This window comes from Sphaerodactylus townsendi, linkage group LG09 (genome assembly GCF_021028975.2).
Source record: "Sphaerodactylus townsendi isolate TG3544 linkage group LG09, MPM_Stown_v2.3, whole genome shotgun sequence".
Classification (NCBI taxonomy): Eukaryota; Metazoa; Chordata; class Lepidosauria; order Squamata; family Sphaerodactylidae; genus Sphaerodactylus; species Sphaerodactylus townsendi.
In genome coordinates this window covers 94,022,319-94,039,880 of record NC_059433.1, presented here as the reverse complement: position 1 = coordinate 94,039,880, position 17,562 = coordinate 94,022,319, and the positions used below count along the sequence as shown (strand labels likewise).

Here is a 17,562-nt window from a genome sequence, read left to right as displayed (position 1 = left end):
GAGGCACAATTCACCATTATACGCATCTGTACCGTCCCCTCAAAACCCCCAGAGACCCAGTCCAAAAAAAAGGCTAGCAACTTCACAATCCTAGCTTTTTACTTGTTTACTGAGCGCTCACGCATTCTTTTGCATCAGCACTGTAGTGATAGTCTGATTTTTCAAAAAAATTAAAATGTGGAAGGGAAAATGGAGGAAGGGAGGGAGGGAGGGAGGGAGGGGGAAATGGCAGACCAAGGGAAAGAGAAAATGACTGAAAGGGTTGACAGCCTGCAGCCAGGAGAAGGGGATATCCCATGTGAAACTGACAAAGCTGATCCAATCCACCCAGCCACTTTGTATTTCTGCCTGAACATTAGCTTCAGGAGTTCTATGTAACATTGGCCGTTTCAGCACGAAGGCGGAAACGGCCGGGTCAGCGTTTCCGACGCCGACCCGACGACGCTGGGACCGTCCGCATGGACGGTCCTGGGAACAGCCGGGCAGCCAGTGCCACGGAGCGCTGGCGCCCCGCCGACCCGGCATGTCCCCGGGCCTCCGGCGCGTCGCCGAGGCCTGGGGACACGCCCCCTGGCCCTACACGCCTGCTCCAGCGGCGCAGGGCAGGGGGGCGTGTCCCCAGGCCTTGGCGATGCACCGGAGGCCCGGGGACAAGGTAAGTGCCAGGTGGGGGAGGCGGCGTGAAGCTGCTGCCGTTCGCTCGGCTTCACGGCGGCGTTTCCCCAAAAAGAGCACTGGGAAGCCCTCTGGGGAAACGCCGGCTTCAGGCCGGGCGGGCGGCGTGAGGGCGGCGCGGCTGCGTTGCAGCTGCGCCCCCGTGCGAATGGCGGCCTGGAGATGGCGTTTTTACCGTTTCCAGGCCGCCATTTAATGCCCGTGCGGAAACGGCCATTGACAAAGTTAGTTGGATTTACCCTGAAAACAAAGGAGGGAAGAGAAAAGTAACCATTTTTCCATTTGCACCAGTGCTCTAATGAAAATCTGACTTAATTTTTAAAAAAAATCTAGACAGGGGAAATGGTTAACAGGGAAAATTCTATGTGAAACTGACAAAGAGGAGGGAACATTTGGTATGAAACTGACAAAGCTGATCCAATCCACCAAGACTCTAGGCTTCTCTGCCTGAACATTAACTTTGGGAGCTCTATGTGAAACTGACAAAGCTGCTTTGAGCCACTCTGCCTCTTTGCTTCTCAGCCTGAACATTAACTTTAGCAGCTCTATGTGAAATTGACAAAGCTGGTCTGATCCACCCTGAAAATGGAGGAAGGCAAGAAGAAGAAAAAAAGCTGGAGGGACTACTACATGGAGGTAAGAGTCAGGGGTTTATCAGGACAGAGCAATAAAACCCAAATCATTATGATTGCACACTAAAGGAAAGCTAGCTCACAAACAAATCAGGCAAAACATTGTAGTAAAGTATTCATGAAAACAATGGGGGGAAAGTTAACTGGAAACGTTTCTGTTTCCAAACAGAGGGGAAATGGGCAAAAGTTCACAGAAAAAAATATAGCATTTGCTGGGAGGTTATGTAGTAAACAACTTGTGCAGAAAAGCCCACTGTTGAGGTGTTTTTCTTTCATATCAGGCAATGTAATTGCCCTAATAGGCTAGATGCTGAATCTAAACCACTAAACACTCTAGGCCAGCAAAAAAGGATAATCATCCAAAATTCTTGCCCAGATTTCCCACTAATTCCCCTGCCTACCTGTCTTGCCCATCTGTTCTAACAAGCAAGGCTTGCATGTAAAGCAAAACTGGTAAAAAAAGAAGAAGCCAGGTGCAGCAAGCAGGACAGGAGGGTCACTGGCTGCACTCTCGGTCTCTTGCTGCCTTGGAACATCTGAAGTTATAAACTTTAATTACAACTAAGGCAACCTTGGTAAGAAGATAGAAAAAAGCCATCAAATGCCTAGGATTCAAACGGTTTAGCTTCACAATAATAAGAAACATAAATAATCAGGATTTCTTTTACCTCATCTCTACTGACAGAATTTGGACCAAAATATTCCTCATGAACAAATCCTCATGAACTCTTAAACTCTACTAGGTAAACTGTATGCCCCAACATGGATGGCTCAGTCTAGACCCATCTAATCAGATTCTGGAAGCTAAGCAGGGTTGGACCTGATCATTTTTTGGATGGTTTGTGAGGTGGAGGTAGGTATGATGACACTCCTGCCACTCTATACCTGTTTATCACTGTAAGGTAGATTTTCCTGCCTTTTGCCTTTGGGACCCTCAGGAATGAATAGTCTTTCTGGTAGACTACAGTTCTAATATTGTCCTACTCTAAGGTGTAGGAAAGCCTTTTTCTTTTCAAACCAATCCCCTTAAAAATGGCACTGGAAAACTGAGGCAAGTTCAAACAAATTAAAGGAAAATTTATTGAACAAAGATGGAATTAGGAAGAAAATCAACAGATGGAAATCAAGCAGGAGCAAGCTATTTACAATCGTAGATTTCTGTCACCGGCACAAGATTTTATTAAGCTGTCTAGGGCTGATTCGGCATGGGCCAAAACCAGCAGTGTGAAAATGGTGTGAAAACAGTATAAACCCTTTTACACCATTTTAAACCCTTTTACACCATTTTCACACCGTTTTGACACTGCTGTTTTTGGCCCATGTGGAATCAGCCTAGGTTTCACAGTTTCTTATATGTGAAGGTGCAATTTTGTCTTTGTAAGTCTGTAACATCTAAGACTAACTCAAGATTCAAAAAGACTCTGGGTTCTGGCAGGCTGATACAGTTTCTCTTAGTATACACAGCCTTTCCATTGATAGACAGCCACTCTACAGAAATCTCTCTCATGAGTTGTGGTTGTTCATTGTGTGGCGGAAGTGAAGAGGTCCTGTTTCTGCTGGGGAAAATAGTGCAGATTCTCCTTTAGCATTAGAGAATCTCATTTAAGTGCTGCTTTTGTCAAAACCATTATTGCCTACTGTTAAACAAGAACATTTGAAAAAGGAGCATTTATATTGCCCCAGACACCTATTAGAAATACTTTTTTTGTAAAGTTTTGACTGCCATTTTCTTTCCTGTTTCTGCAATGGGAAACAAAATGGCAGCCACAATCAGAAGGGGAGGGGAGACAGTCACTAGGACCCCGTGGAATATTTAAACAAAAAAGGTCCAGGAAGATGTGGCAGATTAATTCACACTGATTAATTTCCCTGAGACAGAGCATAATACACCAGACAGGGAATCCTTCTATGAGCATAATGCCTTTCCTAACTGGCATAGGAAATCTTCTATCTCCTAGAAGATACATCTCCCTCACCCTTTATTTTGATCACTGTGTACAGTCTCTCTCACTATTCCACCTCTGTCTTGACCAATAAACAGACTTCTAGTTCTTCTGCCTGTGAATTTCTGCTCTCAGCATACTCTGCCACATGCCATATTACTGATCAGATTCACTCTGATTGAAGTACTCTCAGGGTAGATTTTTTACATACAACATGCAGGAATACAAATTCAGAAATTTTTTCAGAATGTTAGTCAGCAAGCTGTTCCTCCAATCAGAATGTTAGTCAGCGAGCTGTTCCTCCAATCAGAGCAAAGTTCATCTTACCTAATCAGTGTGCTGTCCAGTTCCTAGGAAGTTTTTCCCCGCTTGCACTCTCTTTGTGACTACACTTTCTTTTGGTTGCATTTCCAAACCTTATTTATCTGTGTAGCCCTAAATGACTCTTGTTTTGAAAAACTCACAGGGCCACATGAGTCAGTTGTACCTGATAGGAAAAAGAAAAAAATGCAGACCAAATATAACTATCCAGGAGGATAAAAAGCGGGTGTCAGTTATCCACATCTGTGGATTCAACTGATGACACAAAATAATTTATTAATTACAGGCTCCATCAAATATTTTTGTAAAAAATATTTCCACATAACTTTGTCATTAGAGAGATTTAATGGCTTGGAAAACTGCTCCGATAAGGCTTGTTAAATTTTTCTTATCCTGACTATTTATAATTCCACACAACCCCCTAACTTATGCAAGTAACATTCCAGCTGCCACAAGAGCTCTATCCAGACAAAATTTACTATGGGGAGCAAAAAACGAACAAGAGAGATAATAGAGATGGAAGAAAACTACCCCCATCTGCCAAACAACAAAAAAATAAGGACTTTTTTCAGGTACCAACAGCTAACCGTTTCAATGTTCCAGCACAGTGGTTCCCAACCTTCCTAATGCCGCAACCCTTTAATACAGTTCCTCATGTTGTGGTGACCCCTAACTGTAACATTTATCCATTTTACAGATGGAGAACACTGATGCAGAGAGTCTTAGGTGACTCCTGTGAAAGGGTCATTAGACCCCCAAAGGGGTCGCGACCCACAGGTTGAGAACCACTGTTCTAGAAGGTAAGGAGATAAAGACCGGAACCGAATATCTAGCTGGAAACACTGGAGAGATTTAACAACTGAACAATTTGTGGAGATGGGTGACCATGAATCTACAGAATCAGTGGGGGTGCTAGAGACACTGGGTTGCATCCAAAGATTCTGTTTCACGGACAGTAAACTTCCTGTGGTGCATCTTCCACTGGAGGAAGACTTCAACACATATATTTATACATAAGATGCTCTTCCCAAGCAGATTTCAATATATGATTTCAGGATTTCCCTGTATCTACTATTAACCTCCAAAAATCAGACCCTGTAGTCTGTGATGTATTTGCAATGTGCGATGAAGCATCTCTTTTCACATATTTCAAATGTTCCTTCCCCCGCAAATGTAAAAGGTTTTAATGGCATCCCAAGCCAGAGTTTTTAATTGTCTTGCAGCTTAATCTTTTGACAATTATAATTATAATATTATAATTTGCTAGTGATTATAATTTGCCAGTCAAACTATGTCAAATGCTTTACAAACTATGTCAAATGCTTTACAAACTTCTTAATGTGATTAATACATCAGTTGTAGTGGTATTACTATTAGTTGCTGAAAAAGAAGGCTGCAGATTAACTAATTCTGAGAAGTTTTTGTGTTCTCCTATCCTTCACAGACAGCAGCACCCTATGCCATCTTGGCTTTTCTGCACATACCAAACTCTCTTCTCAATCAGACAACAATTAGACTAATGGGTCCATGTAATTAAACTTAATGTACTTGTGGTCATTCCTCCCAAATGAAAGCATCTCAGAAATTTTAAAAGCATTATAAAGAGAGGTAGGAATGCATTATAATCTACCACCCTGCATCTTGAAGAGAAATAAAAGTAAATTTATTCACGGAGTTTCTCCCATTTAATATTTTAAAAGATGTGCATAAATAATAGCTTCATTAACTACTGAGTTTGAATAACCCTTGGACTTCCAGAGGGATTGTTAGAAAGAAACTTTCTAGCAGCAGTCAAACCAAGCACTCCTATAAATCCAACTTATCCTTGCCGTGGATTTGTTAAAATCCTGTTCCCACCCCCTGCAAAAGAATTATTACAGATGTACACCAGGACAAAATTAGAAGTTTCACTCCTACCTTTTAAAACTGTGTGCAGTTGACACCAGGATCAGCCCTATTTATGGAGGCCAAGGTCATGAATGTAGCCAGACTGGCATTTTCCCACCTGTACCAGGTCCAGTAACTGGTTTCTTTCCTGTCTCACTTTGACTTAGCCACTGTGATCCATGCAATAGTCACCTCCATATTATACTTCTATAACACACTCCACAAGGATTACCCTTGAGACTGCTCCAGAAACTCCAGTTTGTTCAGAATGCAGTGGCATGGGTCCTTACAGAGACCCCATGGAGGCCACATAACCAATGTGTTCTGTCAGCTGCACTGTACCAGATCAGATTCAAAGTTTTGCTATTGAACTTTAGTCCTAAATGGTCTGGGACCATCATACCTGTAAGATTGCCTGTCCTGAAATATCTTCAAAGAACATTATGCTCAGTAGGAAACACTTGCTGGTAGTCCCTGGCCCCAAAACCATCCAGTTGTCATAAACCACAGCCAGAGCTTTCTTAGCTCTGGCCATGGCCTGGTAGAACTCTCTATCTCATGAGACCTGGGCCATGTGGGATTTGCTGCAGGGCCAGAATATGGTTAAGGAAAATGCCAGTTTCCATCTAGCTGGCCTCCCTGTCTTCCCTCCCCCGCTTCCTTTTCCCATTACCTAATTATAATTAAATTCATCGTTATTTCTCTTTTCTCCATTGAATGTAGTTCTTATTCCCTACTGTATATGTTTTATGGCGCCATCACAATTTTTAGCATTGAGTAAGACTGAAGATGTTAATTGTAAATGTTAATTTTAATTGCTGTTGTAAGCTACCCTGAGTCCGAGTTGGTTGGGAAAGGGCAGATTAAAAATCAAAGGAATACATTAATAAAATAATGCAAAGCTAGACACAGTCAGAGGCATTTTACATTTGCCTTCTACCACAGGTTCATTGGAAGCAAGAATTTTGGAAGGTCAGAATCAGAATGTAATGTAATTTTGAAACATTCATACAAATTGCTTTCATGCTGCCATAGACATTTTTACAGCAGGGAAAACTGGGTGCTTTTCTGGAGCAGATGGTTAATTAACTGTGTGCTGAAAGCATTCCATACTTTTTTTTAAAGTTGTGGTTGCAACTGTGCTTTAATTAACAGATTTATAAACCTTAATAAATAGTAATATCTCAGAACATGTACAAATGGTCAAAAAAATGTCCAACAGATCATGTTAATATAAGCAAAAGAAGAAGGAAGAGCAGCAAAACTTTATGAAATTAAGATGGGTTTTAACAGCAGCTGCTGCTCCTGGCATGAGGGATATGAGTAATTCTCACCCATCTCATCCAAAGGGCCTCTGCAGCGGATAACAACTAACAATTTATAATGAACTGCCAGCATCCTATTGCAACAAAGTACAAAATACATGAATCCAAATGTAAGATTCTGGTGCTGGTATCATGTCAGCTGATTGGAAAGACAGTCAAAACGTGACATTTTACAGAATTTTTAGAAAGCATTCAATCTCCAATCTTGGCTAGTCTGCGGAGAGAAGAGAACTGTCTAATTGGGAGACAGCCAGTGCATGTTTTAATAACACAAAAATATTTTTGCTACTGAAATGTGGAGTCCACCACAGTGTCAAATCAAGTCTGTAGCTACAATCACCCCATGTACTGAAGCCTTTTTTCATGTAGTACATATCAAATTTACAAATATGCCACAATAACAAGTAAAACAAGCACACATTTCCAAAAAAGATAATTAATTCAATCTCAGCACTGATTTTCACACAAAAGGGTAGGAGAAACCCCATACCCTGCATTGTAACCATTTCATCCAGTTTAATTGCCTATCTACTGCAAATATAGTATCATATATAGACACACATCGATTGGTTTTTCTTGCTGAAAAACCACAAGAATTCACTTCAGTGGATCTTTCCTATTAAATTTGTAGCATAACTGCAAGAGACTTTAATATATTACACAACAATATATCTTCCAAAGCAGCTGTATTAAAGGTCTTCCATCACAACCTATAAAGCCCTATTTAAATCCTCTGTAAAACTTCAATGCTGTACTTCGCACTAAGCTTTGATATTTATCCTATTGCCAAACCATCTTGCTACTAAGAATTAAAGAGCAGTTTTAAGTGTTACAGTGTTAGGTTTCTGTTATCTCTAAAGCTTTCTCCACTGAAGGTGTTAGGTTCAAGGCAACGACAAGGATTTAGCATATATTACTCATTCCCTAGGAAAGCTCCTGGTAGGAATTTATGCCTGAAATGTGTCTCTCTGTGTGTGTGCAGTAAAAAAACTAGCTTGTTTGGTAAGTTCCAGTGTAAAAAATTTAGTTTTCATTGCTCTATTCTTGGTAAATATAACATTGTTTATTGCATTTTGCTCCAACTGTGCAATCCAGTTCTGCTTAAATTATATACATATGTAATATTTTAGCACACTGTTCTCTAATTTTAATTGCTGATTTGTGTTTTCTGCTCTTTTATTGCACTGTTTTAAACTGAATAATCTTCCTTGAGTTCCAGTGAGAAAGGTGGACTATAAAATAATTAATGTTCTGATACATTTTAAAACCTCCAAATTATTGAGTTCCTCAAGAGTAAATGGTCACTCACACACCCATGTTACTGAGAAAAGTAACAATGCAAGCTGTCATGTTGGTGATTCATTATTTTGTTTCCACGCATCAATACCATTCTAATGTCACACAAAATATCAACAGAATAGTATTATTTGGAATTAAAAGAAATTACAACAGTGCAAGGGAAACAGTTAATTTCTAATGTCTAACAGTTAATTTCTAATTTCTAATTGTTTTCACACCACTGTCAAAGTACAGTTGTGAGCACAGAGATTATCATGTAATTAGGATGGAATTTCTGTTGGTAGTGACAATGGAAGATGACTGATAATGGTAAAATAGCCAGAAAGTACAAAATAAGAAGACGAAACATTTGCAGTGACTGATGGTTAGCACATCAACAAACCAGAGATCATTTTGTGCAAAGTGGAGCAAGCATATCATAGAATCATAGAGTATGAAGACGCCATACAGATCATCTAGTCCAGCCCCCTGCTCAGTGCAGGATCAGCATAACCCTATAGCATCCCTGACAAGTGTTTGTCCACCCGCTCATTAAAGATTGCCAGTGAGGGGGAGCTCACCACCTCCCCGAGTAGCCAATTCCACTGTAGAACAGCTCTTACTGTAAAGAACTTTTTCCTAATATTCAGCCAGTACCTTTCCGCCTGTCATTTAAAACCATAATTGAGAGATCCATCCTCTGTTGCCAACAGGAATAGCCCCCTGACCTCCTCTGACAGCCCTTCAAAGATTTAAAGAGAACAATCACGCTTCTCCCCACCATCTCCTCTTCTCCAAACTGAACATTCCCAAGTTCCTAGGCTTTCTTCATAGGTCTTGATCTCCAGGTCTCTGATCATGCATCAATCCACTCTGTCCACATCCTTTTTGAAGAGAGACCTCCAGAACTGCACACAATACTCCAAGTACAGCCTGACCACAGTGGCACTATGACCTCTTGGGATTTGCATGTTACCCCTCTATTGATACACCTCATGGTCACATTAGCCTTTTCTGTTTCTGTATTACTCTGGAAACTCATATTTAATTTAAGGTCCACTTGTACCCCAAGATCTTGCAAATTCACACTGCTACCCATAAACGTGACCCCCATCCAATATGCGTGTTCCTCATTTTTATTACCCAGGTGAGAACTTGGAACTTATCTTTGTCGAATCAAGGATGTGCATGCATTTCATTCAGAAAATAATGAAGTTTTATTTCCTCAGCAATTTCATGGATCCCGTTTCTATTCCATTTCTTAGGCAAAAAAGGAAGCATTTACATAGCAAGTGCTTCCAGCTAGCTAACCACCCACCAGCTGCATTCTATCATTTGATTAAAAATTCTGTTGTGCCACCTGCCACCAGGCATACTTCACTTCTCTAAGTCCTGCTGGAATTCATATTAAAAATTGACTTTATGGCAAACAGGAAAAAAAAATGCCTTCTGTCAATATTAATGAAGGGCTGAAAAATAGAACAATCAAATTAAATACCTTTAAGAAGTGGTTACCTTAACTCATATTAGGGGTGCTTTATTTCCAAAAGGTTTAAAAGGTGGCAATTCAATTAGCTAATGTTTTCCAATTACACTCAGGGGATACGTTTTGATTATTTTCTTTTGTCTCTACTAGGGCTTGGACTGTGGTTTTTTTAATGTTTTTTTTTAAGAGAAAGGTTAATAGAAACTCTCTTTGGCCTGGATATCAGTGGAATTGCTAATATATCCTCACAGACTATAAATTCCTTAAAAAGGCAGACATTTCCTATATTATTTTGTATATCCAAAGATACAGAAAAGCTTAACAGGGTCAAACAAGAAGTGATGGCATTCTTGTGGCCACTATGATGATGATATCACCATTTGAAAGTTATTTAAAATGCTGACATGGCCCAGTCCTGATCTAGCTCACACCGCACTCCTATTTTCCCCTGACCTTTTCAAGTACCAAAACAGCTGCGGGGTGGGGCAGCCTTTTCAGCCTGATAAGGAGCAGGAGGAGGAGAAAACAAGAGCTCTTCATCCCACCACCAACCTGATTAGGTTCAGGTCCTCACAGATTTTTAAAATTATTTCAAAATGGCAGCTTATCTTTCCTTAAAACAGGAGGCAACACAACTGACTTTTTAACTGGTTTTTTTTAAAAAAAGAAACTTCATTAGAAGAGAAAAGCTAAAATGTTTAAATGAGCCAAACTTTTTTCTGTCCTTATTTACCCAATGAAGCATTTCATTCCACCATGGAAGATTCCCTCATGCCCATATGTAAATCTATTCTACACAAAATAAGTTGTCCGAACAGATGTTGAATCATTCAGGTCACCCTATGTAAATCTGAATTCTACTGTCTTTATCCAAATGCCTGATAATTTGAAAAGTGTCTTTGGTTCCCTGCTTATTCTGATGAATGATGCGCTGCTAATATATTATCTATGCATTCCTGCTAGCAGCAATCATTCAAGAAGAACGAAAATGTCACTATATGAACACAAGATGTTATTCCTTTTTGTACATGCACATATGCGAGATTGTTCAATTCTCTGTCCCTATTACTAATGCTTCTTTCCCCTCCTCTTCCTGCATCTTCCCACAGAAGATATGCATTTAATAATATGCACGATGGCATCTTTCTGTGTTTAATTTTCAAATCCCACGGCATAGCTATCTCAGTAATTCATACCTAATTACTAATTATACTTTAATAACACTTCAAGCATGTATTTACAATAAATTAGCTTCAGAATAAAATTGGCTATCTACAAAGTCATTATCAACTGTACTAGCGTGCATGATTTGTCTGATGATATCTTTCCAAGATATACCTATATGCACATACACTAACTTCATAAGATTTCTGTACATCAGTGTAATACACAGAAAATGCTACAGTTACATTCCATTTCAACAGGATGGAAGAAAGCTGTTCCAGTTTGTCCTGTGGCCTCTAAATGACCCTCATACAATCCTTGCATTGTGATGAGCAGCATATCAACAAAATTACCAGAAACATCCTCAGATTGAAAGCAGACCACCATCCACTCTTGTTCAATACATTCACATTCTTTTCCCAGATAAACTTGCATAGCTGCAGTTCTGTGTTATATACCTTGATACATAGTTCTGCACTCCATGGGTTTAAACTTATAAAAGAAGGATAACCATCAAAGCTGTCAGTAATTAAACAACAATCAAAACTGTGTTGGGTCAGTGATGTGCAAAATAGTTCTCCATCCTTATTTTCACCACTGCCATGTTATAAGAAGACTGACCCTAAAAGAAGAGTTAAAAAGGAGAAGGAAAAAGACACCGATTTTAAAGTGTAATATTTCAGACTGAAAATTGGAAGCAGCAAAGCTTGCTCCTTAACTAACATACAGACCTTGCATTTTATTGAATGCCAGGCATCTCACTTCTTTGCTTCTATAAAAACTGTGCACCTATGAAAAACATTTAAGGTATAAAGACTGTTAAGATATTCCTATAATATGTATAATAAGCCATGGCTTAACATTATGTGAAGAAGAACTCAGGCTCTCATGGATCTTTTTATGCCATTATACTGTTTGAATGTTAGGAAACCATAGTTTGCAGTTTCTTTAGAACTGTTAAACTGTGGCTTGTGGCCTCTATCACACAAGAAATGCAAACTATGCTCAAATCCTAATTTGGAATTTTGACATGGAAGAAAACGAAAAGCCACAGTTTGCATAAAAAAGCAAACCATAGTTTGTCAACAACTAGGAGATGTGGGAAGATGCAAAAGGACCTTTATATAGAGTATTTTTATTGTGAAAATTTAAATTAACTTTATGAATCTTGTTATTGATTACTCAGTGACAAACAAATATGCTTTTACTATATCAAATGAAGACACATATAAATGACATGATGTATTTAATATGATGTTTTGATTAACAAACCTGGAAATTCTTCTAATGAACGGATGGCTTGAAAAGTGATAAGCTATCCTGCTCTTGTCCCATCCACTGGATTATTCTTGCAATCCAAGCAGTTGGTGAATTAACATTCAAAACAAATAAATAATAATATGAAGTAGTTGAAATTCCAGACATCTACTATCATCTGAGCTTGGATGACCCTAAATGTGGGTAGCCATACAAACGTGTCCTATTACATCCCTTCCAAGGAACTAGTCAATACGATGAACATTGTAAAGATGCACAAATAAAAACACAAATGGCTAATAGTCTTCGAAAATATTTCAGCATATATGCTGCATAGTCAGCAGACAATGATGCCAATACGGTGGGCATAAGCACAGGCATAGGTACAAAATGAAATATCCTTATGGTAACAGACGTACACAAAATGCATTCTGATAAGATGTTTAGAATGGGTAAACAATGACAGGAAAGTTTAAAACATCATTTGCAGAAACTAATTTCCTCCCTCGTTAGAGGTACAAACACACAGGATCCTATTGGGGGAGAAAAGACAATATGACTCAATTGGAGTAGAATATGAAAATCTCTCCCACTTCCTTTGCTTGAATATTAATACAGAAAATGAGCTAAAATTTCTGGCATTAGTAATAGCTTGTTCTTTCTCCAAATGAATGAATGATTGCAGAAATGAACATGTGCTTAGAATGAAGAGGTTTCTCGTGGCTACAATGATTTCTTGGATTCTTGCAAAGCACTTCACAATGTTATTTGGATTACAGATTTACACTTCTGTAACTGCCTGTCAGGCATCTTTTCTGCCTTATAAATAAATAATACAGTGCCCCTGGAAAGCATTGATCTAAGGGGGGAAAAATCAATATATGTCTGGCATGCAATAGACTTTCATTCAGCTGAAGGCTGTCTAAAATTTATAGAGCAATTTTAATGACAAAACATTAAAAAAAACCTTGGCACTTACAACAGATGCTTTTAAAAGCCTACTGCCTTTGCAACGTAAGTTCTATTTGCAAGAAAAATTATCATCTTCAAATTGAATAGGTACACTGATTGCAGAATGGTCTGTGAATAACTGGTCCATGGATTCCTAATACACAGCACAAAGTAAGTGATAGTAAATTGACAGTAAATTCTCTCGGCTCTTGAAATTGTTTCAGTGCACAGTGTCATGAAGCTAGAAGTCATTATGAATGGCTCAGCTGACAACTAAAGCTACTAGCTAATTCTAAAACAAGTCTTATTTTTTAGTAAGATACTGGCAGGGACGGCTGTGCAATGAAACAAGGTAGAGCTGCTTTCTTTAGGCATTGGATTGTGAACAATGGAAATCTGTCATTTACTCTTAATGATTTTAAGGACTTAAACATTTTCAAATTCTACCACTAGGAAGAAAAAAAACTGCTTTCAACAGGATACCTGTTGAATAACACCATAAATATTATTATTTATTCAGACCCAAAAGGTGGCAAGAAGCTTTTTAGGAGAGATCTTACTACCCACCTCTCTCACTGCCTTCCTTTAGATGGCCCTTACCAAATGTTGGTATTTGCATAGTAATAAATAAGATCCTTTTTTGTGCATCATTTATTTCAAATTTTGCATCTCACCTTTCTTTTTGGTTGAATGTGACTTACATTATAGTTAAAACATCCCCAGCTAAAACCAAAAATAAAATAGCAAAGCCAAAATCCCTCTGTCCCTAACAGATGCCAGCCATTCAGACCCCATTAAAAGCATTGGCAAACAGGCAGGACTTACAGCACTTCCTGACAACCTCCAGGGAAGAGGCCCCCTTACCTCTTCAGGGAGTTCATTCCACAGAACCAGAGCCACAACAGAAAGCGCCTGGGTTCTCATCAGTGCCAAATGGACCACCCTAAGGGGATGGAGAGTCAACAGATGGGTGACTGATGATAGTAGTTGGTGAACAGGGACATATGGAAGGAGACAGTCCTTCAAAGATGTGGGTGTCAGGTTATGAAGGGTTTTAAAGGTCATAACCAACACCTCGAATTGAAGTTAGAAACAGACTGTCAGCTAATTTAGCTGTTTCAAAATGGGTACCATAGGCTCCTGGCAGCTAGCCCCTGACAATAATTGGGCTACTGGATTAAAAGTGTTGTTCTTCTGCCACTGTAGCTGTCATGGAGTATGTGCTAAAATGAGTTTTCACCTGTGCCTTGTTGGATTCTTCCCAAGTTTTCCTCCAACAGTTGCTGTAGCCATCTCCCTTGACTGTTCATATTGCAGTCCTGCTACCTGGGCTCCAACCCTCTCCCTTTTTCTACTGAACTGTGCTTCAACACTGCAGCGCGTCTCAGCAGGGAAAGGGGGAAAGACTACTGAAGAGCTAAAAAGGGGGGAAACAGAGCTTCGCTATGTTTTGTCCCTGTAGTGGTGAAAGACAGAGTATCCACACAGATGCTAACCTTTCAGTCACTCTTAGGATTCCCTTTAATCCAGGTGTGTTTTTTCTCTATGGTTTAAAAGGGTAATCCCCAAGGATGCCCCCCATTATGCTTGGAATGAGGACAACATCATGTAGCTACTCACCTTTAACACAGGGGACTTCCTGCTTCCCACACAGGAGAAGACCCATGTGTGGAAGCAGATTTGTGCCACGAGACTTTAACCAGTACAAATAGTACTGGTCGCGGTACTCTCTCTCATTCAAGAATAGAGCCTGTTTTGATTCCCTCAAAAATGATGTGTTCTATCTCTCAAAAACATGTGGATCAAGAATCAGGCAGGATTCAGCAACAGACATACAATATCAGTTCAACTGAAAAGGCGACAGGAGTTGGGAGGCAATTACATTATTAAAGCAGATATTCTAACATGGTAGCGATTATTTGGATTTGCTTGGTGAGATCTGACAAAATATAAGATCCAAAGGAAATCAATATGTGGCAAGTTCCTCCATTGAAGCATCACCTTCATTTGAAGAACAGCTGCAGATACTGAATTTCTAATGGTTGCTTTCCAAACACAGTTTCCTTGGATCAACAATTTGAATAGTTTCAAACTAATGTGGAGACTAGATCAGTCATTTTCCCACAAGACAGTCAGAGTTTATTGCAATGGAAGGTTTCAGGGACACTCAAAAGTAGTAACTGATAATGGGACTAAGCATTTTAAACCCAAAAAACTGCAAGAGGAACCATGGCCACCATCTGCATCTAACTCCATAAGTATAGCATGTTCATTGTTTGCAGCAATTATAAAGAGAGATTTACCAGTTTATTATGACCTGTGTTTTTGCAGAAAGCAGCCCTACCTATACTGTATTTCAACCCAGTACAGTCAAGAAGCTTGGATTCATCTGCTGCACAATAAAACAAGACTTCTGCTTAAACCCAAAGTCATTCACACAGAGATAAGACCATTCTTTTCATGGTGGGGAAGTCACTGCTTTCCTCTGCTATGCTCTCATGTGTGACCCTCTCCGCTGCCCTACAAAACACCGTATAAATTGCCCAATCCAGTATAGCTGGATTCTAGAGAATACTAGCATCCTGCGGGCTGCCAAAAGCTGTAGCTTTCCTTTCCAACCTGGAAACAGACTGCAACACATTTTATAGAAGGCAAATTACGAAGGCTACTGATGAACAATTTTCTCAAGAGCGCAAACTTAGTAAGGGCAGAATTTGGATCTCAGATAAAATATTGACCTCTCCCCCCAAAATATTTTCCCTTCATCAGGTCCACCCCACAAACATTAATCCTGCTCTGTGATATTAATTCCAATTCTCACCTCGCTCATGCAGAGCTAAGCTCAACAGTGAAGTCCATGTACACAAATAGTAGAAGGCAATCCATGCCTCTTCCAAGCTCCAGACTGCCACAGATGCTGAAAATGACCAGTCTAGATCACTAGAACCCCTCCTTCCACCATACACACCCCTGTCACTCTGACTAACCCCTTCCTCTAGCTCAGACAGGCAGGACTGGGTAAGTCATGCTATTTACAAGATTCACTGGGCAGCAGATGCTGACCAATCAGCAGTTATCAACTAGCCTGCCTCCATTACCTTACCACTTTTCCATGAAGAACAGCGTAGAAGCTTGTGTGATGTTCCAGAATCACCTGTAGGGCAGGCATGGAGGAAATTTTCTACACTCCATTTGCGGTCTCACACCAATGCATCAGTGCTGCAGCTTTGGATCTTCTTCATTAGATCTTGACCACCATCTTAAGAGGTCGTCTATTTAGCTCTTTGCCGAGGTTCTTTTCATCAATAACGCTCTGCAGTTTTTGCCCTTAAAAGACAGAGAGACATGCTATTTTCACTCTGTAGAGAGTCATCTAGTTCCTTCACCCTTTAAGTCTTCTGTCCTAAACAGTAAAGCAGAAATCCCCTTGTACACCTGGCCCCAAGCTGCAGCTGTCCTTTGCAGCCTGAACATGCAACTTCTTCCATGTTTGGCTTCACTCTTCCTTCTGTAGGTAGTCTTTTTTTTTAAGGGCTTGGGATACACAGCATTTTCTCTGCAGTTCTATTCCATTATGATCACCACAACCCAAACTAGAATCCAATACTTAGACTTCCAAAAGGTTTAATTGTTGCCTCTCTCAATGTATTTTATTGAAACCCTGCTCAGCAAACTAAGCATGGACTTTTCCCCTCTCTTGGTATAATGTGATTTTGCTAAGCTCTTTGTGGGAGACAAAAGGCTCTTTTAATCAATAATGCTGTGCAGTTTCTGATAACAAAACCATGTGTTAATTTCATTTTTCAATTAGCAAATGGAGGGATATATTTGAGCTTGAAAGGAAAATGAATGGAAACACACAGGCCATGCTCTTTCCTCAGAAGTCTAATGCAGAGGGCAAGACCTTTCTCAATTTTCCTCCAGGCAATGGAAAAACATGAAGAATAATAACAAAGCTAAAAACATTTCTAGAGTCAAAAAGTTGTTAGCCGGATTGTTTTATGTCAACACTATTCATTGAAATATGATGGAAATAGCTTAACTAAATAATCCTAAATAGTAAGGGAGAAGTTTTCACACCTACTATTCTGGTTAATCATTTTTCCTCTGCCCTTCTCAAGGGTCCAAAGAGCCATCTTAAGATGGGCTGAACAACATACTTTAGTCTTCTTTTATTTGCAAAAGCAGTCTGGCACTGGGACTGTAAGTAGTACTCATACAATGCAAGTCCCAAATCTTCTTAGATTCTTGTAACTCGTTGCGTGGTCTTAAGATTCTGGCTATTTTGTGAAAGTAGCCAGTGTAGAAGCCGGGGAGCAAAACTAGCCAGCGGAGCAGAATTACTCAGCATTAACATCCTCTGTTTTGTCCTCTTAGGGCCCAACACTTTTCCTGAGCTGCACTGGACACTGCTTATAATTAACACTGCAGACTTGTCAAACTGATAGAGACAGAGGAGCCTGAAGATGCTTCCTAGTTCCTCATTTGTGGTTCCTAGTTCTTTATTTATGAATGCAATGACAAATATTGAAGACAATTTAAAATAGGGATAGTGTGTCTCTGAGCTCATGCGTGCACTAACCTTTTTTGTACATGTGCATATAGTGTCTACTGCAGTCAAAATACAAGATTGAAGAGATTTT

The 17,562-nt window shown here is 39.7% G+C and overlaps 1 protein-coding gene across 9 annotated transcripts in view; it reads right to left on the bottom strand.

Annotated features, from left to right (window-relative positions):
* PAG1 (phosphoprotein membrane anchor with glycosphingolipid microdomains 1) overlaps window positions 1-17,562 on the bottom strand; it is a 124,403-nt gene that overhangs the window by 77,885 nt on the left and 28,956 nt on the right. For 6 of the 9 annotated variants that reach the window (XM_048507544.1, XM_048507542.1, XM_048507553.1 and 3 more), the window contains exon 3: window positions 16,023-16,246. The gene's annotated coding sequence lies outside the window, so the exon portion shown is untranslated. Of the gene's footprint in view, window positions 1-3,577; window positions 3,738-16,017; window positions 16,247-17,562 lie in introns of all 9 variants that reach the window. The other 3 variants (XM_048507548.1, XM_048507549.1, XM_048507550.1) reach the window with 3 other exon arrangements.